This window comes from Pleurodeles waltl, chromosome 3_1 (genome assembly GCF_031143425.1).
Source record: "Pleurodeles waltl isolate 20211129_DDA chromosome 3_1, aPleWal1.hap1.20221129, whole genome shotgun sequence".
NCBI lineage: Eukaryota > Metazoa > Chordata > Amphibia > Caudata > Salamandridae > Pleurodeles > Pleurodeles waltl.
Window position 1 is genome coordinate 533878631 of NC_090440.1, and position 24526 is coordinate 533903156.

The window sequence follows — 24526 nt, forward strand, 5'->3', positions numbered from 1 at the left end:
CAAATTATCAGAAGATGCAAAAGCAAAAACTGCATTTTCAACCATTGGAGGCCATTACCAATTCACAGTAATGCCTTTTGGATTGAAAAATGCACCTGCCACTTTTCAGAGGTTGGTGAACACAGTCCTGCAAGGGCTGGAAGCTTTTAGTGCAGCATATCTGGACGATATAGCTGTCTTTAGCTCCAGCTCGGATGATCACCTGGTCCACCTATGGAAAGTTTTGGAGGCCCTGCAAAAGGCAGGCCTCACTATCAAGGCTTCAAAGTGCCAGATAGGGCAGGGGAAGATGGTTTATCTGGGACAATTTGTTGATGGGGAACGGATTGCACCACTTCAGGGGAAAATCCAAACTATTATAGATTGGGTTCCCCCTACTACTCAGACTCAGGTGAGAGCCTTCCTAGGCCTCACTGGGTATTACAGGAGGTTCATTAAGAACTATGGCTCCCTTGCAGCCCCTCTTAATGACCTCACATCCAAGAAAATGCCTAAAAAGGTATTATGGACAGCAAACTGTCAGAAAGCTTTTGAGGAGCTGAAGCAGGCCATGTGCTCTGCACCTGTCCTAAAAAGCCCTTGTTACTCTAAAAAATTCTATGTCCAAACTGATGCATCTGAATTAGGAGTAGGGGCAGTCCTATCACAACTTAATTCTCAGGGCCAGGATCAACCTGTTGCTTTTATTAGTAGGAGGTTGACCCCTAGAGAAAAGCGTTGGTCTGCCATAGAGAGGGAGGCCTTTGCTGTGGTCTGGGCACTGAAGAAGTTGAGGCCATACCTGTTTGGCACTCACTTCATTGTTCAGACAGACCACAAACCTCTACTTTGGCTAAAACAAATGAAAGGTGAAAATCCTAAATTGTTGAGGTGGTCCATATCCCTACAGGGAATGGACTATACAGTGGAACATAGACCTGGGAGTAGCCACTCCAATGCAGAGGGACTCTCCAGATATTTCCACTTAGACAATGAAGACCCATCAGGTAATGACTAGTCTTATTGTCCTTCGTTTGGGGGGGGTTGTGTAGGAAAGTACCATCTTGCCTGGCATGTTACCCCCATTTTTCACTGTATATATGTTGTTTTAGTTGTATGTGTCACTGGGACCCTGCCAGCCAGGGCCCAGTGTTCATAAGTGTGCCCTGAAAGTGTTACCTGTGTTATGACTAACTGTCTCACTGAGGCTCTGCTAATCAGAACCTCAGTGGTTATGCTCTCTCATTTCTTTTAAATTGTCACTAACAGGCAAGTGATCAATTTAACCAATTTAAATTGGCATACTGGAACACCCTTATAATTCCTTAGTATATGGTACTGAGGTACCCAGGGTATTGGGGTTCCAGGAGATCCCTATGGGTTGCAGCATTTCTTTTGCCACCCATAGGGAGCTCTGACAATTCTTACACAGGCCTGCCACCGCAGCCTGAGTGAAATAACGTCCACGTTATTTCACAGCCATTTTTACACTGCACTTAAGTAACTTATAAGTCACCTATATGTCTAACCTTTACCTGGTAAAGGTTGGGTGCTAAGTTACTTAGTGTGTGGGCACCCTAGCACTAGCCAAGGTGCCCCCACATTGTTCAGGGCCAATTCCCCGGACTTTGTGAGTGCGGGGACACCATTACACGCGTGCACTACATATAGGTCACTACCTATATGTAGCTTCACAATGGTAACTCTGAATATGGCCATGTAACATGTCTATGATCATGGAATTGCCCCCTCTATGCCATCCTGGCATAGTTGGCACAATCCCATGATCCCACAGGTCTGTAGCTCAGACCTGGGTACTGCCAAACTGTCTTTCCCGGGGTTTCACTGCAGCTGCTGCTGCTGCCAACCCCTCAGACAGGTTTCTGCCCTCCTGGGGTCCAGCCAGGCTTGGCCCAGGAAGGCAGAACAAAGGACTTCCTCAGAGAGAGGGTGTTACACCCTCTCCCTTTAGAAAATGGTGGTAGGGCTGGGGAGGAGTAGCCTCCCCCAGCCTCTGGAAATGCTTTCATGGGCACAGATGGTGCCCATTTCTGCATAAGCCAGTCTACACCGGTTCAGGGACCCCTCAGCCCTGCTCTGGCGCGAAACTGGACAAAGGAAAGGGGAGTGACCACTCCCCTGACCTGCACCTCCCCTGGGAGGTGCCCAGAGCTCCTCCAGTGTGCTCCAGACCTCTGCCATCTTGGAAACAGAGGTGCTGCTGGCACACTGGACTGCTCTGAGTGGCCAGGGCCAGCAGGTGACGTAAGAGACTCCTTCTGATAGGCTCCTTCAGGTGTTGCTAGCCTATCTTCTCTCCTAAGTAGCCAAACCCTCTTTTCTGGCTATTTAGGGTCTCTGCTTTGGGGATTTCCTTAGATAACGAATGCAAGAGCTCATCCGAGTTCCTCTGCATCTCTCTCTTCACCTTCTGCCAAGGAATCGACTGCTGACCGCGCTGGAAGCCTCCAAAACTGCAACAAAGTAGCAAAGACGACTACTGCAACTCTGTAACGCTGATCCTGCCGCCTTCTTGACTGCTTTCCTGGTGGTGCATGCTGTGGGGGTAGTCTGCCTCCTCTCTGCACTAGAAGCTCTGAAGAAATCTCCCGTGGGTCGACGGAATCGTCCCCCTGCAACCGCAGGCACCAAAGAACTGCATCACCAGTACCCTGGGTCTCCTCTCAGCACAACGAGCGAGGTCCCTTGAATCCAGCAACTCTGTCCAAGTGACTCCCACAGTCCAGTGACTCTTCAGTCCAAGTTTGGTGGAGGTAAGTCCTTGCCTCCCCACACCAGACTGCATTGCTGGGAACCGCGACTTTTGCAGCTACTCCGGCCTCTGTGCACTTCTGGTGGAAATCCTTTGTGCACAGTCCAGCCTGGGTCCACGGCACTCTAACCTGCATTGCACGACCTCCTAAGTTGTCCTCCGGCGGCGTGGGACTCCTTTGTGCAACTTCAGGTGAGCACCATTTCACTCCACTTCATAGTGCCTGTTCCGGCACTTCTGCGGGTGCTGCCTCCTTCTGAGAGGGTTCATTGTCTTGCTCGATGCCCCTTCTGTCCTCAGACGCAATTGGCAACATCCTGGTCCCTCCTGGGCCACAGCAGCATCCAAAAACCCTAACCGTACAATTTGCAGCTAGCAAGGCTTGTTGGCAGTCTTTCTTCAGGAAAACACTTCTGCACGAGTCTCCACGGCATGGGGGATCCATCCTCCAAAGGGGAAGTCTCTAGCCCTTGTCGTTCTTGCAGATTCCTCAGCTTCTACTGTCCAGTAGCAGCTTCTTTGCACCCACAGCTGGCATTTCCTGGGCATCTGCCCATCTCCGACTTGCTTGTGACTTTTGGACTTAGTCCCCTTGTTCCACAGGTACCCTCAACTGGAAATCCATCGTTGTTGCATTGCTGGTTTGTGTCTTTCCTGCAGAATTCCCCTATCACGACTTCTATGTCCTTTGGGGAACTTTAGTGCACTTTGCACTCACTTTTCAGGGTCTTGGGGTGGGCTATTTTTCTAAACCTCACTGTTTTCTTACAGCCCCCTCGACCCTCTACAAGGTCACATAGATTTGGGGTCCATTCGTGGTTCGCATTCCACTTTTGGAGTACATGGTTTGTGTTCCCCCTATCCCTATGTGTCCCCATTGCATCCTATTGTAACTATACATTGTTTGCACTGTTTTCTAATATTATTACTGCATATTTTGGTATTGTGTACATATATCTTGTGTATATTTGCTATCCTCATACTGAGGGCACTCACTGAGATACTTTTGGCATATTGTCATAAAAATAAAGTACCTTTATTTTTAGTATATCTGTGTATTGTGTTTTCTTATGATATTGTGCATATGACACTAGTGGTACTGTAGGAGCTTCACTCGTCTCCTAGTTCAGCCTAAGCTGCTCTGCAAGCTACCATTATCTATCAGCCTAAGCTGCTAGACACCCTATTCACTAATAAGGGATAACTGGGCCTGGTGCAAGGTGTAAGTACCCCTTGGTACTCACTACAAGCCAGTCCAGCCTCCTACAATACCAAACTCCCCAGTCTTCAGTGAAGCTATCATGGGCTGTGGAGTTTTTAATGACAAACTCCCAGCCTGTGTACTCAATATGGCTACACTGCAGTTACAGGGTCTAAAAATGGACTTAGACACTGTAGAGGCATGGTGTTCATGCAGCTATACCCTCACATGTGGTGTAGTGTACCCTGCCTTAGGGCTGTAAGGCCTGCTTGAGGTGTGACTTACCTATGCCGCAGGCAGTGTTTTGTAGGCATGACACCCAGAGAGGGATGCCATATTGACTTTACCTTTTTCTCCTCACCAACACACACAATCTGCAATGGCAGTGTGCTAGTGTTTGGTGAAAGGTTCCCTTAGGGTGGCAATAAAATGCTGCAGCCCTTAAGGACCCTCCATGGGTCACAGGGCCCTTGGTACCACTGGTACCTTTTACAAGGGACTTAACTATGTTCCAGGGATGTGCCAATTGTGGAAGCAATGGTACAGATTAGGGAAAGAACACATGCTGGGGCCTGCTTAGCAGGATCCCAGCACAAACTCAGCCAAGTTAGCATCAGATATCAGGAAAAAAGTGTGTTAACCATGCCAAAAGGGACACTCTCCTACCCAGCCCATAATACAGCACCAACAGCATCCAAAAAACAGCCCGCGTGCTGACCTGTCAGATTACTCCTTAGGCCAGTCTGGCCTTGTAGAGCAGACATGTCATTTTGAAGATATTAGAAGACAGAGCAGGCGCTGGTGGGATACCACCGTTAATTAAAGTGTTTGCAGGCAAGAATGATCTCTGTTAGATTCTCTTGCTGTGGTTGATCACAAACGACTTGTGTCAGGAGGTGCTTAGCACTCCAGTCGAAGTGGAAGTGAATGCACATATAGTTATCAACAGTATGCCCCACACCTGCTTAAAACGTGCACAGTGAAAACGAACATAAATTCACCCATTTGAGTATGGCCTACAATGTTTCCTTCCCAGGGTCCACTCACCGTTATCTGGACTATTTCCTTGCAGTAAATAGGTCCTGGTGTATGAGGTCATAGACGGCCAGTATGAGGTCATAGACGGCCACAAGACAATCGTGTTGTTTTGTGGCATTTTCTTAGGGGGCATCCTACCATTATATCGCATTGCCGTGCTGCTGATGGTCCGGGATGATTTTCGAATGATTCACCAGGTGCAGTGGCACCACAGCCCAGGCGTCTGAGGGGCTCGCCTTACCCCCAATTAACGCTGTTTTAGTGCTAAACCATGGGAATGGGACTCGCTTCCATTAGGTTCTTTGCAATCTTTTTAGGCTACAGGCTGTCAGTAATGCAAATGGAAGCGCTACTGTTAGGTGACCGTGTCAAGATCTGTGAGCTGTGTATAAACGTTCTCGGTGTTTAATGGGGTAAACCACAGGGCTGTTTCAATACTTCTGGTCTTAGAATGGTTGGAGTGCCCATTGTACGCTCACGCTGCAGGCCTAATCGTAACTCATTGGAGTCATTACAAGTTGAGGTTTATTTTATGTGTCATTCATTTATTGACCTCGACAGTTTAGCATGTGAGCTGTCAGACTCATATCCGTGACCCGCAGTTTAAAAGCAGATCTCTTCAGGCAGTGCATTAACCTACTGAGCTGCCTTATCGCAAAGGCACCAGACAGACTCCTGTATTGACAGCTTCTTCCAAGACTTTGGATGCAATTCTGCACGCAGACCACTCACTCCAGCCCACCGAACACCTGCCAGACTTTCAGCGGGCTCAGTGCCAGCGCCCAGTGGAAAAGCACCCCCGCCCAGTTCGCGGTCACGCCACTTCTCCCCTCATTTCTTCGGATTCTGCGGTGCTGTTTGTCATCTTGTCAATGGTCCTTTTCTGTTTCCATGGTTACCGTTTAATTGCGCACAGGCTTCCCCAAGTGACAGCGGTATCAATTAATCCAGCGCTCTTTCTGGGCCTTAATGAAGCCCGTGAGAAGGTGCGTTTGGCCGTCCGTTAGTCGGAGTATTGTTTGTTCATTTCGGGTTCAAGTTTCTGTTACCCTGCCTAGCCCGTCCATGCTTCTCATGGGGTGACATATTAACCCAGTCAGAGGCGACCGCCTAGCCTAGGAAGAGAGCACAAAAATCCAGGCCTATAATGTGGTCGGTAAAACCGATGTATGTAAAGAATGTATGGTTTGAGCAGAGTCATAACGGCCTCACGAGGCCTACATTTAGGCCTCACTTTCATTTCGGCAGGCTATGACAGACATTCCATGCCATCCCATAGAATTTAAGTATTTTGGAGGGTCGGGGCTGACCGAAAAATGTCAAGGAGTATTCAGCGCTTTAAGTGGGTTAAAAAAAGATGCATGTTTGGGAGAGGATTCTAAACGGAGCCTAGGAAATGTATGCAAGAAACCTTCACTAAAGACGTAACAAATATAACTAAGGGTGAGGTGATTGAAGTGTGCCGATTACCTGCCATAAATGAAGACGCAGGCGGCAGGATTTAGTTATTCTTTATTTACGATGGGAGCAACAGGAAACAGGTCCAGCGGTAATCAGTAGGAAACTCCAACTGACACCAATAGATTCCACACGTTGCGGACGCATTGGAATGTACCCGTGTCGTAGTGCATCACACTCTATACCTACGTAAACACACACAACACACCCTTCCGCCTTTAAAAAATAAAATAAAAATAGAATCACACTAATAAGAACCTACACAAAATATCCAACACCACAAACAAGGAACACACACAAACATTCAAACAGTACAGACACACAAGACAGCTAAACACACACACACATATCATTCCCAGAAGGGAGTATTTTAAGTACATGTAACATACCCCAGCACATAATCTTTCAACCAACAAGGAGGTGTCACCTTCCTTTTTTCTTCACACCTTCCACCGCTCAAAGATCCTTCCATCACAAAGCTTGGCTCTTGTCTTCCACCTTCCGCACAGCCAGCACATTCACTAGTGTCACATCCACTAGAATCACCCTCACCTTCATTCACCTGATCAAAATTAGAAGGATAAGCCTCCGCACGTTCTCTCTCCTCATCCTCCAACCAGTCAAAGGTTTTACTTCTATACATTCTATCCTTAACCTTTTCACCACTACTAACATTCAGTCCTGTATTACATAGGACAACCCGTTTAAGATTCCAAACTCTACCATCGCTCGATCTAACAGCATTATGTAATACTTCCATCACTTGTTCTGGTCCAAAATACTGACTTTCACCCTTCCTGACTTTAACAGGTTTTTTTACACAAACCCAATCACCTACCTTGACCGCGGAAGGTATTACGCTATGAGATTTATCATAATAAGATTTAATTTTTTCTTGTGTTCTATCTAAAGAATCCCTCACCAAATCTGGTGACCAATGTCTAATTCCCGTATCCACCAACCAAGCAGGGCTAAATTTACATCTTGGATTCCTTCCTCTCATAATCACAAAAGGACTCAAACCTGTAGCATAATTTTCTGTAATTCTGTAAGCCCAAACCACCTTAAAAACAGAAGTATGCCAATCCACATTTTTTTCCATAGCTCCTTGAATAACACCTTTAAGAACCCTGTTAAACCTTTCTACTGTACCATTACCACTCGGATTATATAAAGATGTAGTTTTGTGTTTAACACCAATCCTCTCAAAATACGCCTTAGCTGCATCAGACACAAATTGATCACCGTTGTCACTTAACACACTTGCAGGAATTCCTTCCATCAAAAATGTTTTATCAAGAAATTCCAAAACCGCGTTAGTGTTGGCTTTTTCCACTATTCCAATCACAGGCTACTTCGAATACAAGTCAATCAACACAATCACATGCTCCAGTGCTTCACCCACTGGGCCAAATAAATCCACATCAACGCATTCCCATGGCTGTTTGGGTAAACGATTCTGTTCCATTGGTGGTCTTAAGGTACGTACATTTGTATCTGCTATAGCACACGTATTGCAAGACCTGACAAATCTTTCCACAGCCTTGTCCACACCGGGCCACCAAAATAAAGCTTTGACAATGGATTTAGTCCTAAGAATGCCAAAATGACCTTCATGGCATAACTCCATAATCACCTCTCTTACTCCACATGGTGGAGCAATTCTCTCCCCCCTCAAAATAATGTCCTTGTCCACCAAAAGTTCTGATCTAACTTCCGAAAATTGTTTACAAGATTCTGTCAATTGATCTTTCTTAGGCCAACTTTCCAAAACATACTTCAAAATGGACTGCAGCACAGAATCTCCTTCCATCTCATTTTTCTACAAATCTTTTTTTATAGCAGGTCTACCGGAGTCATGTACCAGGGCAATACTGAAATCATTCCATGGATCATCCACACATTTCTCCAATGGGCTCGGCAACCTAGACAAGCAGGCAGCTAATAGATTATTCTTACCAGGTACATACACCATTCGGTACAAAAAACCTTCATACACATGGACAGCCTTGCAATTCTTGCCGAAGCCAACACACTACTTTCGCATGTGAGCAACGTAATTAGGAGCTTATGGTCACACTGAATCGTCACATTCTTACCCCACACAAATTCACGAAAGTGCTCCAATGCCCACGCACACGCCAAAGCCTCCTTTTCAATGACAGTATATTTCTCTTCAGATGGTGACAAAGATCTGGACGCAAACAAAATAATTATTTCTTTCCCATACTTGTCTTTTTGAGACAACACTGCACCAAGACCCTTATTTCTGGCATCCGTGGTCACAAAGGTATCAAGGTCATGATCAAAACTTTACAAGTTTGCCACCTTGCTTAAGTCACTCTTAACCCTGACAAACTCTTGTTTACACAACTCACTCCACACGAACCATATGTTTTTCTTGAGTAAAAGTCTCATATTATAAACTTTATCTGCAAAATTTTGAACTAATTTTGCGCAAAACTCTGCCATTCCCAAAAACGACCTCACATCATTCCTACTGTTGGGTTATGTGATGGAATGTTTTGGTGGAATGTTTGACATGTAACGGTGTCTAAGCAACAGGACGGAATGCAGGGAGTGGAAAGATTGTGAGCAGTGACCGCAGTGACAGTTGCTGCTGGAGCTGCCAGGGTTGGTACAGTCTTACTCACTGAAAATAAACCTTTGGAAGAGAAAACCTGGATAGTGTCTTTTTCAGTGGCGACGAGGATGGGATACCAAGGGTAGCCAACCCTGGCAGAGTGTCAACCGTGCTGGGAAGAAGCAGATTTGGGGCGCATCGTGCCAAGAAGAAGTTGTGACCTGGAAACCAAGAAGTGTGGAGTGTACCGTGGAAAAGAACCTAGGAAAAACTGGACGAGTCTGGGAAGGGCTGAACGTCTAAATGTAAAGCAGAAAACAAGGAGGAGTGTATTTAAGGATCCAGTCCTACAGGCTGAGGTACCGTGTAGTGATGCCCGTAGGGTGTTTTGGTACTTTCTGTATGAGTGAACGCTAAGACAGATAAGAATTGTGCGAACTATTTGTACAATGTAAGTTTTACAACAGTATTTCAGGAACGGCGTGAGACGCGCGCCGGCGTATTCAAAGCTACCACGAGGAACAACCGTTACGAATCCTCCTACCGCGGAGTGGCTGGTGCAGGGAAGCTGTTACTGCACGGGTTGCTCCACCGCGCATTGGAGGATCACCGCGAGGTACAGCCGTTGCGAAACCTACATCTGCAAGGGGGCTCATGCAGAGAAGCTGTCACCGCACGGGCTGCTCTACCACGCGCACCGGGGGACGAGCGACGGAGGATGACATTGCTGTAACTACGGCAACCAACGTAGAGATGCTCTGCGTTGCCGAGACAAGGGCAACTGCCTCTGGATAGACGTACGCTGTCAATAACATTAGTAAGATTGACGTTGCCGTAACCAAGTCAACAAACGTAGGGACGCTCCACATTACTGAAACAAGGGCAACCGCCTTTGTAAAAAGGGACGAACGTTGTCAAAACAATGTTGAGGGCATCGACAAAATTAATGTGGTAGCGTTGGCAAGAGATAACATTATTGGAACTGAACGACCATTGTGAAAACGCTGCAGGTTGCTGAAATAAGTATGGACATGCATAGATGGGGAAAGGAGTGTTACAATTTATATGAATTGTTCCGGTTTGCACTGTCATAAATTTGTTTTGTTCCATTGTTATTAACACAATGCAGTCAATCGCGCCTCCTCCCACGTTCTTGGCTGTACCTGGTGAACCGAATATGCCGTGGGAAGATTGGCAAGAAGCCTTCGAGACCTACTTGGAGGCTTTGGGTGGTGCTATTTTTACTGCTAAGCGAAAATTAGCTTTATTAAAACATAATCTGGGAGTGGAAGGCAGGAAAGTACTGAAAACCTTGCCATGTGACAACTTTACTGTAAATGGGGAAGGCTCTGATGAGGAGACAGAGGAGGATGATGTATATACCAGGGCTATGATAGCACTGGAAAATCATTTTAGTAAGAAAGTGAGTATTGTGGTAGAACGTCACAATTTTTTCTCTAGAGCACAAGCACCCAGTGAATCAATTGACCAATTTGTAAGTGCTTTACGAACATTTGCGAATATGTGCAAGTTTAGGGATTTGCACAAAGAAATAATAAGGGACCAGCTAATAAACTGCACTAAAAGTTTAAAGATTCAAGAAAAACTCTTAAGCATGAAGGATCCGTCTTTGGAGGGAGCGATTGTCATTGCACGGCGCATTGAAGATACTTCAAGATATATTAAGGAATTAGGAAAAAATGATGCTGAGCAAGTGACAATGCAAGAAGTTGATAGAGTTAAGAACAGTAAGGGTGACAGGAAAGTTGAGGGGACAAGGAGATGCTATAGATGTGGTAGCATGAGACACATGGCCTTTTCTGGGAATTGTCCGGTGGCAAGTGTGAAATGTTTTCATTGTAACAAGGTGGGGCATTTAAAAAAAATGTGTAACCAGAAGAAGAGTACAGTCAAAAAGAAAAGTATAAATTGTCTACAGAACGATTGTAATGAAGGGGAAAAAACGTCTTCAGATTGTTAGGCGAAGCCGCTCCAGAAGAAGATTTGCTCGGAGATGATATTATGTTGTTAGATAATGATCGCTACAGACCACCTAAGTGTGACGTGAGTTTAAACGGTTTACGCATCAGCATGTGGGCAGATTCTTGTTCCCCATACACGCTCATAGATAAGGATGCATGGGGTAAACTGGGCAAGGTGGAATTGACTGCTTCCAAAATTGCTCTGGTAGGGTATGGGGGTAGCAAGATACCGGTTATGGGGTGTTTCCATGGGATGGTAAGTTTTAAACAGAGGGAAGTCAAGTGTTGTGTGTATGTGGTGGTAACTGGAAAGTGTTTGCTGGGGTGGGAAGAGCAAAGGGCGTTAGGTATTATATTGAACCCTAATACTAAGGAACAAGTGTTGACTGTGTTACGTGATGAATCTAAAGCAAAGAGGTGGGAAGTAAAATTTCCAAGGTTGTTTGGAGGAAAACTAGGTTGTCTGGAGAAGTTTCAACATAGGATCATCTTAAAGGAAGGTGCTGTACCCAAACTACATAAAGTGAGAGGGGTACCATTGGTGTTAAGAGATGCGCTGAAAGTTGAAGTGGCAAGATTGCTGCAATTGGGAGTGATAGAGGAGGTGGAATCGTCAGAATGGTTGAGTCCGGTGGTGTTGGCTCAAAAACCCAACGGTAAGATTAGAGTGTGTATGGATTTGAGGGATTTAAACAAGGAAATATGGGTTGATGGACATCCTATCCCCAACATAAATGAGTTGTTGACCAGCATTCAAGGTGGTAAGGTGTTTTCCACACTGGATTTATCCAATGCGTATCATCAAATTGTACTGCATCCTGAGTCGAGGCATCTCACCTCTTTTATTACACCTGAAGGGGCATTTAGATTTGTGCGAATGCCATTTGGGTTGGCATCTGCTTCGGCAGTGTTCCAGAGGGTGATGCGGAGTTTATTGGTAGTGGTTAAGAATGTGAAATTCTTTCAAGATTATGTTTTAGTGTGGGCAGAGAATGTGGAGGAACATAACGATGTGTTAAGAAGGGTATGTTCGATCCTGGAGGAAGCGGGCCTGACGGTTGAGATGAAGAAGTGCAAGTTTGAGTGCATTACAGTAGAATACCTGGGTCATACAGTGTCTGGTGATGAGATTAAGCCGAGAGTTGGACTAATGGAAGCTATTGAAAAGGCACCCAACCCTGAGGATAAAGATCAGTTGTGATCATTTGTGGGCTTGACTGAATAATATGCAAAATTTGTAAAGAATTTTGCTGATATTGCCCAACCTTTAAGAGCGTTAATGAAGAAAAACCAAAAGTTTGAGTGTTCTGAGAAATGCCAACAAGCATTTGATACATTAAAGTGCAACATCATCGAGGCTGTCGAATTGAAACCATTTGTAACGAAAAATCATACAATTATTTCCACAGATGCGAGTATGTATGGCTTGGATGCAGTATTGATGCAAGTGAGTAAAGGGAGAGAGCATGTGATTGTGTTTGCATCAAGAATGCTTAAAGGTGCAGAAAACACATATTCTGCAATTGAAAAAGAAGCTCTTGCATGTTGGTGGGGGGTTCAACATTTCAGAAATTATGTTTGGGGTAGAAGGTTTGTATTACAAACCGACCATAAACCCTTGGTGGACATCATTACAACAAAGGGTGCAAATCGCGCGTCTCCTCGAATAGCTAAATGGCTCTACAGATTGCAAGAGTATGATTTTGTAATTGAATATGTGCCGGGGATAGCAAATGTGAATGCTGACTGTCTATCTAGATTACCAATTGAAGGATTTGTGGGTGAGGAAGATGAAGAATGGTTGGTGGCGGACATACAAGCTATGGAAACAAAAGCGCTAGAAGAGAGTGTATGGAAGAGGGAGATGGAAGAGGATGTGCAATTGAAATTGTTAAAGGATAATTTGAACAAAGATTGGCGGGAATTAAGAGAAGATGTGTCAACTGTGTTGTCAGATTTCAAGAATGTGTGGCCAGAATTATCGGAACATAATGGTGTTTTGAGAAGAGGTGACAGAGTAATAGTACCGCGCAATTTGAGAAAGAATGTAGTGTGGATTTTGTATGAGGGTCATGGTGGAATGTCAGGTATGAAGAGGAAAGCTAGAGAGGATTTTTGGTGGCCAGGCATGGATCGTGATGTTGAGAGATTTGTTAGAAATTGCGTGTGTTGTGCGTGCAGCGATAAAACACACGTTGGAAAGAGCACTCCTTTGGTCTCTATACCGTTTCCTCGTGAGCCATGGCAGAAGGTGGGCATGGATGTGTGCAGTCCATTTGAATTAGATGGATGTGGTAAAACCTATGCCATCGTGATGATGGATTACTATTCTAAATGGCCAGAGGTCAGTTTAGTGCGTGAGATTAAGTCTGGCGTGGTTATTGAATTCTGTGAAGAGGTGTGGAGGCGAGAAGGTTATCCCGAGGGGCTGGTGACTGATAATGGTCCGCAATTTACGTCTAATGAATTTAATTATTTAGAGAACTGTGGGGTTAAGCATATCAAAACTGCTGTTGCACATGAAAGGGAAAATGGACTATCGGAAAGATTTAACAGGTTGTTGGGAGAGAACATTCAGTTGGCTGTGCAAAATGGGTTGAGTTGGAAGAAGGAAATCAAGGATATGTTATGGAACTACCGCACCACTCCGCATTCTCTTACCATGGAAACTCCGTTTAAGTTATTGAAAGGGATGAAACCGTGTACCAAGGCCGTGCCAGGGTGGATGGGCAAGGCTGGTAGAAAGAGAGTGAATGAGAGGAGATTGAGGATTCGTGTTGCTGAAGGGCAAGGGAGAAATGATGGCGGAGAAATGGGTGGTGTTGTGGAACGAAATCTGGCGGTTGGTGATTGGGTAAGAACAAAGAATTGGGTGAAGTCGAAAAAAGGCTTGTCCAGGTGGTCCGTACCCAAGCGCATTACGAAAGTGAGTAAATATAGTGTGGTTGTGGATGATGGAAGAAAATGAAATGTGGGTAGTGTGGTGAAATGTAATGAGTTGGAAATGAGAAAGTGGAAGAATGTTGCATGCGAGCATGGCGAGCAGGGTGAAGAGGGGAGGAAAGCGGTGTTGGAGGAAAAGAAAAAAAAAATGGTCAAGAGACCAGATTATTTGGGGGACTACATTGCATAGGCAGTGTAGGCAACACACATATTATTGCTGAAGTTTTGACATTTATGTCCATGTGGGATATTTCATTTCGGTCGATCTGTTGGGAAATCATATTTAGTGTAAATAGTTATTGTATCTTATTTGTTATTACGTTTATTTTGTTAAAGGAGGGAGATATGTTGGGTAATATGATGGAATGTTTTGGTGGAATGTTTGACATGTAACGGTGTCTAAGCAACAGGACGGAATGCAGGGAGTGGAAAGATTGTGAGCAGTGACAGCAGTGACATTTGCTGCTGGAGCTGCCAGGGTTGGTACAGTCTTACTTACTGAAAATAAACCTTTGGAAGAGAAAACCTGGATGGCGTCTTTTTCACTTACTAGTAGGATTTGGTGCATTAATGATAGCATCAACCAAGGATGATTTTGGTCATACTCCATCTCACTGATCTCATGTCCAAGATAATCCACGCTCTTCTCGGAAGACTTACATTTACTCAACTCCACAGTCAAACCCTTACTTTCCAACACCCCCAATACATGCCGCAATCTTCCATCATGCATGTTCCTATTCTCCCTGAACACTAAAATGTAATCTTGAAAAACACATTACACCTTCACATTTCCCAAATAACCTATGCATAAAGTGTTGAAAGACAGCAGCAGCTGACGCCAGTCCAAATGTCTCTTATACTGGAAGCACCCAAAGGGTGTAATGAATGCTGTGAGCTTCTTTGACCTTGCAGACAGAGGAATCTGATGGTATGCCGCGGATAAGTCTATTGTTGGAAACCAACAAGCACCTTCCAAATTTAAACCATTTCTGTAATTTTCGGTAATGGGAAGCGGTCAACGATGATATTGTCATTTAAATATCTTAAGTCGATGCATAAATGAATCTTCCCGTTGTTGCGCCGTGCGATTACTACAGGTAAAATCCACTCTGAGCTTTCTATGGGTTCAATGACATCCATTTGCATTAACTTGTCCAACTCTTTAGATACGTCGTCTCTTATCATAATTGGCACTGGTCTTACTTTATGGACTTTTGGTACAGCATTTCTTTTTAATACAATCTCATGTTCAAATCCCACCAATTTTCCCAACTGTTTATCAAACAGTTTGGGGATTTTTTTTTCCATTTCCGCAGCTAATGACAGACCTTCATTCACCACCAACACTTTCTCTTCGCCATTAGGATCTAAAATCATCTGTAGTTGTCCTTGATCTTTCCACCCGAGCACAGATGGCCCTTTCTTTGTCACATACAGTTTCCCTCTGGCACTCCTGTTCTTGAATGAAAGTAATAGCCATCTAAACCCCAATTTATCAACCTTTTCATCCGTGTAGCTTTCAGACTATATATCCAGTTGCAATAGATGAGCGCCAATTTTGTCCGTAAACGTTTTTTTCCATATGTCTTCATTGACTATGGTGTAAGGAGAGCCTGAATCAGCATACATTACAATTGGAATGCCACCAATTACCATTTCACACAATGGTTTGCCTTTCGTGTTCTCGTCAGTTATATTCAATACAAAATTTCCTTCTTCCACAGCACCACTGAGCTCAAGGTCTCTTCCTCCAGTATCTCTTTCCATTTGGTCAACACCTTCATATATGCACTTAATCATCTTCTTTTTGCTCCTGCATACTCTCGCAAAGTGACCTATTACGCCACACTTGCTACACTTTTGTTTCAAAGCGGGGCAAGATTTAGCATATGCCAAATGCTACTTGCTATCGCATCGATAACACCTCCATTTACCATCCCCACTCTGTGGACTTCTTTACTCCTTTACAAATTTCCGATTTATCACCTTGTAGACGCCATCAGCACCCTTCTCCGACAACTTTAATTCCGAAGCACACCTTTCTGAAATTTCTGCTTTACGCACTATAGCCAAAACATCTTCCAAAGACGAATCACCATTGATCCATAATCTTTCTTGGATAGATTGATTGTTGCAGTGCATGACTAGTTGATCCCTTATCAGATCATCGTGAATCGCACCAAATTTGCAGTCAATTGCCAATCTCTTTAAATCTGCAACAAAATCATCAACAGACTCTTCTTTTTCTTGTTTCCGTTGAATTTTTTTTTATCTAACGATACCAATGCATAATTTAGGTGCAAAGTATCTGTCGAGATCCTGCATTGCTGCTCCAAAAACACGTCACCCCTCGTAGTACACTTTGGCATTTTATTATATGTTTTTAGTCCAATGGGACCCAACGAATGCAATAATTTTTTTTTCTTTTGTTCAGCAGTAATTTTATTTTCCTCATCAATTGCATTGACATAGTTGATAAAATAATCTTTCCACTCCACCAATTTGATAGATGGCGCACTTCCTGCGGAGCAAAATGCTCGTGGTGGAGTAATAGTAAAGGTAGGTTGTGCCATAGTGTATTGTCCTCAGAGGTACAGTTGGATCTCTTGAAATTCTCTCCTATTTCTATTATTCTAATATGTATATAGTTAAACAGTAAGGGCCAGATGTAGGTAAGTATGATTTTGCGACTTGCAATTTGCGAGTCATAGCGACTCGCAAATTTCAACTCGCAAAACCAAATGCAGAAAGGTGCCTCAGACACCTTCTGCGGCTCGCTATGGGGTCGCAAAGACCCACCCCATGAATATTAATGAGGTGGGTCGCAGTTTGCGACCCCATAGTGAGTCCATGCACTCACAGGGATGGTGGCCTGCTGGAGACAGCAGACCTCCATGTCTGTGACTGCTTTTTTAATAAAGCAGTTTTCTTTTTTCTTTTTGCAGCCCGTTTTCCTTAAAGGAAAACGAGCTGCAAAAAGAAAAATTTCCTAAACCATTTGGTTTCGGTTTTTTCAGAGTAGTCAGTGGTCCATAGGACCACTGCCTGCTCTGAAAAAATTTTTTTGTCGACATTCACAAAGGGGAAGGGGTCCCATGGGGACCCCTTCCCTTTTGCGAATGAGTTACCACCCACTTCAAGTGGATGGTAACTGCGAGTTGGTTTGCGACCGCATTCGCGGTCACAAAGCAACTCAGCATGGCGATGCGGTCGCAAATAGGAAGGGAACACCCCTTCCTATTTGCGAGTCGCAGCCTCAAATTGCGAGTCGGTACCGACTCGCAATTTGAGGTTGTGCATCGCGTTAGGCCTTTTGCACGTTGCAAACTGCGTTTTTCGCAGTTTTTGCGACGTGCAAAAGGCTTCCTACATCTGGCCCTAAATATTGCCCAGCGTGTAGCATGCATACTTGTAGGAGACTTCTAGTTTCCTGTTTTAAAAATAAAAAATAAAAAATAATGTAGTTCAATTGTGACCTGGACCTGTTTCCAATATTACTCATAAATTGAGGAGTCCTAAGGGGTTAAGAGTTAAAATCAACAATACAGCAGTTTCATGTTCCTAGAATCAGCCTGAAGAAAGTCCTCACTGCAAGGTTCGCGTCTATGGTGTAGCGCGTGTGGTTTCCTAGCAACCAAATGTCCTCGTTGCTAGACTCACGCGTAGCACATCGTGTTACCTAGCAACTAACACCACGCGTAAGCAGCTCCTGCTCGCGCGTCATTCGTATGCAGGAACATTTATGGAATAGCAGAGAGCACGCGCAGACTCAATATGGCTCAGAAAATTCAGTAGGCTCAGAAGGAAAAGAAATAAATTGCCCCAACTCCTCACCGATCACGTCACCTCGTTAATGGCGTCGTTGTGTGGATAAATGATGAAGATACAGCGACGGCGTTATTAACTCCTCCTCCACACTTCAAAATAGAGGAGATGAACAGCGTGATCCATGAAACCCTCGTCGCCAAACTGAAGTGTGCCGATTACCTGCCGTAAATAAGGATGCAGGCGGTAGGGTTCAGTTATTCTTTATTTACGATGGGAGCAACAGGAAACAGGTCCAGCGGTAATCAGTAGGAAACTACAACTGACACGACTAGATTCCCCATGTCGCGGACGCAGTGGAATCTACCCATGTCATAGTGTGTCACACTCTATACCTACGTAAACACACACAACAGTGATCCTCCTACATGTGAAACACAATTTCATGTTTGATAAATTCATAAGTGGAGTCTTTGAGCGACATTTGGAGTTCAGGAGACGGGTACGCAGTCAAAGACACAGTAGATGTGACATCGGCTACGTTTGACAGGGTACTCTGTTCACCAAACTCTAAATAAGGTCCTTAAGTATACAAGGATGAGCTAAAGGCAACATATTTATCTACCATATTTTGTATCCTAGTTATCCTGGGCCAGAAAATATAAAACTCTAAGGGCCAGATGTATCAAGAATGCATTTTGCGAATCGGAAATAGCGATTTTTAAGAAATTGCTATTTCTGAGTCGCAAAATGCAATGTATCAAATTTGCGATTCGGTAATAGCGATTTCTTAAAAATCTCAAATGCTATTACCGAATCGCAAATTGCGAAACAGCCCCCATTCACAACTGTGGGCCTGTCGGCCCATATTTGCAAATATTTTGTATGTCCCAAATTGCTAATTCCTAACTGGAATTCGCAATTTTGGGAAATGCAAAGTCCATGGTGCTGGGGGCTAAGGCCCCCTCTGCTGCACCCCAAAACATTTTTTAACAACGTGTAAGGTGCACACATGCCAAAAGGGCATGTGTGCTTTACATGTAAATTTTAAAAATGCATTTTAAATACATTTTTAAAATTTGCACATGGTTACCACCAAGTTCAACTTGGTGATAATAGCGATTCCTTAATGCCCAATTCGCATTAAGGAATAGCTTCATACATGTGCTTTAGAAATCGCAAATAAGGATTCCTTATTTGCAATTTCCTATTTAGAGAGTCGCAATTTGCGACTCTCTAAACAGGGTCGCCATTTTAAGGAATCACTATTTTAGCGATTCCTTAAAATTGCATTCAGAATGCATTTGATACATTCTGAAAGGGCCTCTTGCATTCGCAAACGGGCATTCACATCGTTTGCGAATGCAAAAAGCTTTGCTACATCTGGCCCTTAGCAAGTTAAATTTAAAAGTATATCATGCCTTGCTTGCTATCGCTACCCTTGGAGAATCAAGCGTACATAGGGATATCTCGGTTTTTCGATTAGGATGCAACTGTATTTTAGGCTCTGAAACACCAATGATGAACGTTAGTATCGCCCATGTTGATTCATTCCTGAATCACCAATTGGACTCCCAGTGACATTTTGTTGCAGCTTCAGCATGTGACAGGCAGACAAGCACATTGTTTTCAGCCATTTAAGGGCAGAAGTAAAGGATTAATTTTTTTTTTGGGTGTGCCAGGGCTAAGTCCTGGCAGGCCCTGGCCCACTTACAACACTGATTATATTGAGAAGGTGAGACATCCATACACATAAACAACTGCCAGTAACTGACAGACAACAGTCACACATTAAACTCTCATATGCTTCTCAATATTTTGCCTCCACCCACGCAGACTTCCCAACATCCAGACCATTACACAAAAACCAACCATCTGGCAAAACACAGGCCAGATGCCACACAAGTCTCTTCCTTACACTTTGAACAACATACCAGCAGTACTAGCTTTTGCACTGGTGGCACCCATGGCAACAGTCTTTGTTGGCGCACCCTCAAATTCCTCTCTCGCCATGGATTTCCTTTCCTCCACCCTCCAAGGGTACCCCTCTGTAATACTGAATTTTAAGTTTAGTATGTTTATTCTTGAACGCTGTATATGGAATCCTCATAGCATCAGCATTGTCTAAGATTCCATAGCATCCGTGTTTGTCATTTGCTCATGGACGCCGGTCATAGATGGCAGCTGGTGTTGTCGTGGGTCCACCACATTAAAGAAACTGGAATATCATTTGAAGCTCATCTACGTGTTCTTATTTCCTACGAACACCCACTGAAGGTTCTCTTACAACAACCCCTCCTACATAATTTTGGTACCAGGAGTGGGGTAAGCGTTGTCCACCGACGGATTGTGCAGTCGCTGGGTTTAAATTGCCTGCATACTAATTGAAAACTATCCACACTGGCACCACAGTCAGTGGTGTTTAATTTTTTTTTCGAGTTGTGAAGTCTGAGATTTTTTACATTTATTTGAATGACGGCTCGTTACCTGGATATGAACGATGGCTGTTGCTTGGATACTACTTGCGCTAGTTACTTGGTTACAGCTGCCGGCAAACCAACTCCTTTTGGAATGTTCCTGTGCAACCTTTGAGCCTGTTGCTGCACCAGCGTCCTCACAGTAGCGAATACAATATGCTTCTACGTATTTCCTGTTTGTGTCATGTGACTCAATTCCTTGACATCAGGGCTCATCAGATTTCCTTCCGTTTTGCTCTGTGAATTGGCACATAGAGCATTGCTGGATACATAGGGTTGCCGTTTGATTCCATGCGTCTTATTTCGGCATTCAACGCATTGCAGGAAAAATGTTCCTGACTTGATTGGTTTGTTTATGGAAATTATTTGGTTTATATTGCATTCATTGTGCCACCAGATGTGAGTCTAATAACTATAATCTGTACTGAGGTGCAATGACATTTTTCTCGTCATCCTAATGATTTTGGCTGGATTCGGTGATACTGCACTTCATTTTAAGCCAGTATTATGCACTTTTGGCTTACTTTTGCCACTTTAGTGCTGTTTATTTTCTCTAAGCTCTCATTTTACTATGGCATATAATCAAGGAGTTGTTCAACCTCCTCCTTTTCTGCAAAGGAGTGGCAAATCAGATATAAAATGGAGTGAGTGGCTGAAAATATTTGAGAACTACCTCCTACCTCACAGCTATTGATGCTAATTACTTTTCTCCTGTAAGAAAGATGGCCTTGCTGTTCAACTACCTAGGAGTTCCTGGGCAACGTGTATTTGACAATTTGCCACCTATTCAGGAGCAGCAAAGTGGGGATACTGTTTAGAATGTTTATTTGGAAGGAAAAGAAAGGATGGGAAAACAGTAGTCAGATGAATCCAGTGTTCTTCCTTAAAGGTTTAACTTTGCCATATGCAAGCAATCTTATGAAGAAACAGTCGAAGGATATGTGGCAACTTTGCAAGTTTTGCCCAAATTTGGCAATAATGTAGATATTTATAAAAGAGACTGATTTGTGTTTTACTGCTTTTCTAAGAAAATACAGGAACGTCTGTTAGCCTGTCGTAATCCTACTTTGGCAGAAACAATTGACATTGCAAAGAGAATAGAAAGGTCCATTGTTTCTTCTAAAGGTTTATCCAATCTCACGGGCCAATCTACTGTTAGTTGTGTGACGGAGGATGATTTGATCTGTGCAGTTAGCAATAAGTCTTTCAAACAATGCAGAAGTACAAGAGCCTGTTTCTACGGTGGTTCTCCCAATCATATCGGGAATAACCCGTTATGCCCTGCAATAGGGAAAACATTTTTGAAATGTCGCAAAGTAAGACATTTTCAAGTGGTGTGTAGAAGTACAGCTATTGGTGCTGGCACGACTAGCCATCTTAGTAAAGTGAAGATTAGTAACATACATACTAATGATTTTGACGATCAGACTCAGAGTTGCGTAGAAAGATTGTCCAATGTAGTTTTGACGGTGGATTCTTTGGATCCTTTTATTCACTTGAAAACTGAGTCTATGAAGGGGCCTTTATGTGAAGCACTTGTGGATGGCAGAAGAATAACAGTTATGCAGATTCTGGAGCTCCTGTAACAATTTTGGCGGATACTACATATTGTAAGTTTTGATCAGATTCAAATGTTTTGGAACTGCCTGATATAAGTCCTAAAACATTTGGTGAACAGGATATTGAACTTCTTGGATTTTTCCGTTCAAATTAGAGATTTTGGAGATGTTCACATATACAAAAATACACGCTGCTTTTAATGGAAGAAACATTGTGGCCTGGAAAGATTTAGCTAGGCTTGGCATTTTTCTACGGCCTGGACATAACATTCCTATTGTTTTGGTAGACATGCCTCTTGTTAATGGAAGTGATGTGCTTTATCTCTAGTTTCTGCAGATGGGGTTTTTGAGCAAATGAAATCTCAGTTTCCTAAAGTTTTCACAGATAAGGTTGGAACTGTTCAAGGCTTTGAGCCTTGTATTACATTAAAGGAAGGAGTTATACCCATTGTGCATAAGATCAGGCCTGTACCTTAAGCACTGGGCAAACTTTGAAGGAGTTATTAGATAGGTTGGCATCTGAGAGAGATTATGCACACTGATTCTTCCGAATGGGTTTCTCCCATTGTTCTCACTAAGAAGAGGTCTGGAGATCTTCGGCTTTGTGTTGATTTGTGATCTTTAACAGAAATATTTTAGTAGATTGTCATCACTTTCCCCACATACAAGAAATGGTGACAAGCTTAGCTAAATCTAAGTTTTTTTCTACTAGAGACCTACATTCAGCTTACCATCAAATAGCACTAAGTGAAGATTCCCAGGCACTTGCTACTTTTGTCATGCCTTTTGGTGCATTTAAGTATTGTAGATTACCATTTGGTCTAGCATCTGCTGCAAGTGTTTTCCAAAAGATGATGGACACTTTATTTGGGGCAATGGATAATGTTCAAGCATTCCAAGATGACGTACTGGTTCACACTGAGACAGTTGAGGAACATATTCAGGCTTTGAAGATAGTATTTGTTGTTTTACAATCATGTGGCATGACAGTCAAATCAGAGAAGTGCCAATTCATGCTGGATAAAGTAGAAAATGTGGGGCATACAATTTCTGGAGATGGTATAAAACCAAAATCTTCTAATTTAGAGGCAATCAAAAATGCTCCAGCTACCGCTGACAAGGATGCTCTGTGTTCTTTCTTGGGGTTGTGCAAGTATTATGCAAGATTGTTTTCAGGCTACGGAATGATGGCTCAACATTTGAGAACATTGCTCTAAAAAGGCAACACATTTTATGGGGCAGTCAAGCAGCTGATGCCTTTCAGAATATTAAGGAGGTAGTTTTATCTGCTCCTGCTCTTAAGCCCTTTGTCTTTTTGGCCAAGTCTTTTATGAATGTCGATGCCAGTCTTAAGGGGATCGGTGCTATGTTTGGCCAGTGGGTCAATGGGCAGGAAAACACTGTTGCTCTCGCTTCAAGACCTCTTACCAATGCAGAGAGTAATTATAGCACAATTGAAAAAGAGGCCTTGGCATGTGTATAGGGGGTGCAAATATGTAAAACATATATTTGGGGTGCTAGTTTGACCTGCACACTGATCACAAACCTTTAGTGTACCTTCTTTGTGGTAATGGTTTGGGTAAGGCATCTGCGTGCTTGGTGCGTTTGCCTTCTAAATTGCAGGAGAATAATCTTAGTGTGAAATATGTACATGGAGGGAAAATTACTCATGCAGACTGTCTTTCACGCATGCTACTGCCGCATTATGATGATGCTGTTGTGGACCATGATACGGAGTGTGTTATTGGTTTAGTGGATGCTGTCTCACCTTGTGATGGCATTATTACAAAAGATGACTGGAGTTTGGCCATGTCAATGGATGAAGTGTTGACACAGGTTTTGCACTTTATTAAAAATGGTTGGCCTTCTGAAAATAATCTCAATGGTGAGTTAAGGACATTTAATCAAATTGAAATGGAATTGTCATGTGCGAATGGTATATGCATGAGGGGTGGATTATTTGTTCCACCTAGTGATCTGAGACTAAAGATCATCAAAATTGCACATAAGGGTCATTTAGGCATTTCTGCTATGTGCAAAACGTTAAAGGGAGTTTATTGGTGGCCCAGTATAGACAAACAGGGAACACATTTTGTGGACAATTGTTCACACTGTGTTGTTTCAGATAAACACTGGAAGTGTACTACCAAACCTTTGTGTAATGTTCCTCTTCCTGACAAAGCCTGGGATAAATTAGCCATAGATTTTTCCGGGGTTTTTATTTATTGTCTAAATAAATGAAATATTTAATTGTTGTGATTGATTACTTTTCCAAATGGGTTTATTATTCATTTGTGGAGTTTGCTAATTCAGAATCTGTAATTTCTTTTCTGGAGAAACGATTACTAGTTGAAGGTTCTCCTTCCTTGATTGTTACAGACAATGGGGTGCATTTTACATCTAAAAAAAATGTAGGATTTTATGAGAACATTTAATGTAAAGCATTCTCAAGTATCTCTATACAGCCCAGCATCAAATGGTCTGGTAGAAAGGGCCAACCGAATTTTAAAGGAGGGAATTCAAACACCTATTGCTGCCAATGTAGATGTTTCATGTTTTCTTAAAGAGAAAATTTGGGCTTATCTCACCACACCTCAGTCTACTACAGGGTTTTCTTCTTTTACTCTTCTTAGAGGCAGGGAGGCAAGAACCAATTTGCTTCCACCTTGGTTGGCTCATAATGAATAAATCCAAATGTTTGTGCGGAATTGATTGGAGCAAATTACAAAACAGAGTTTTAGAAAAACAAAGGTAGCAAAAGTGC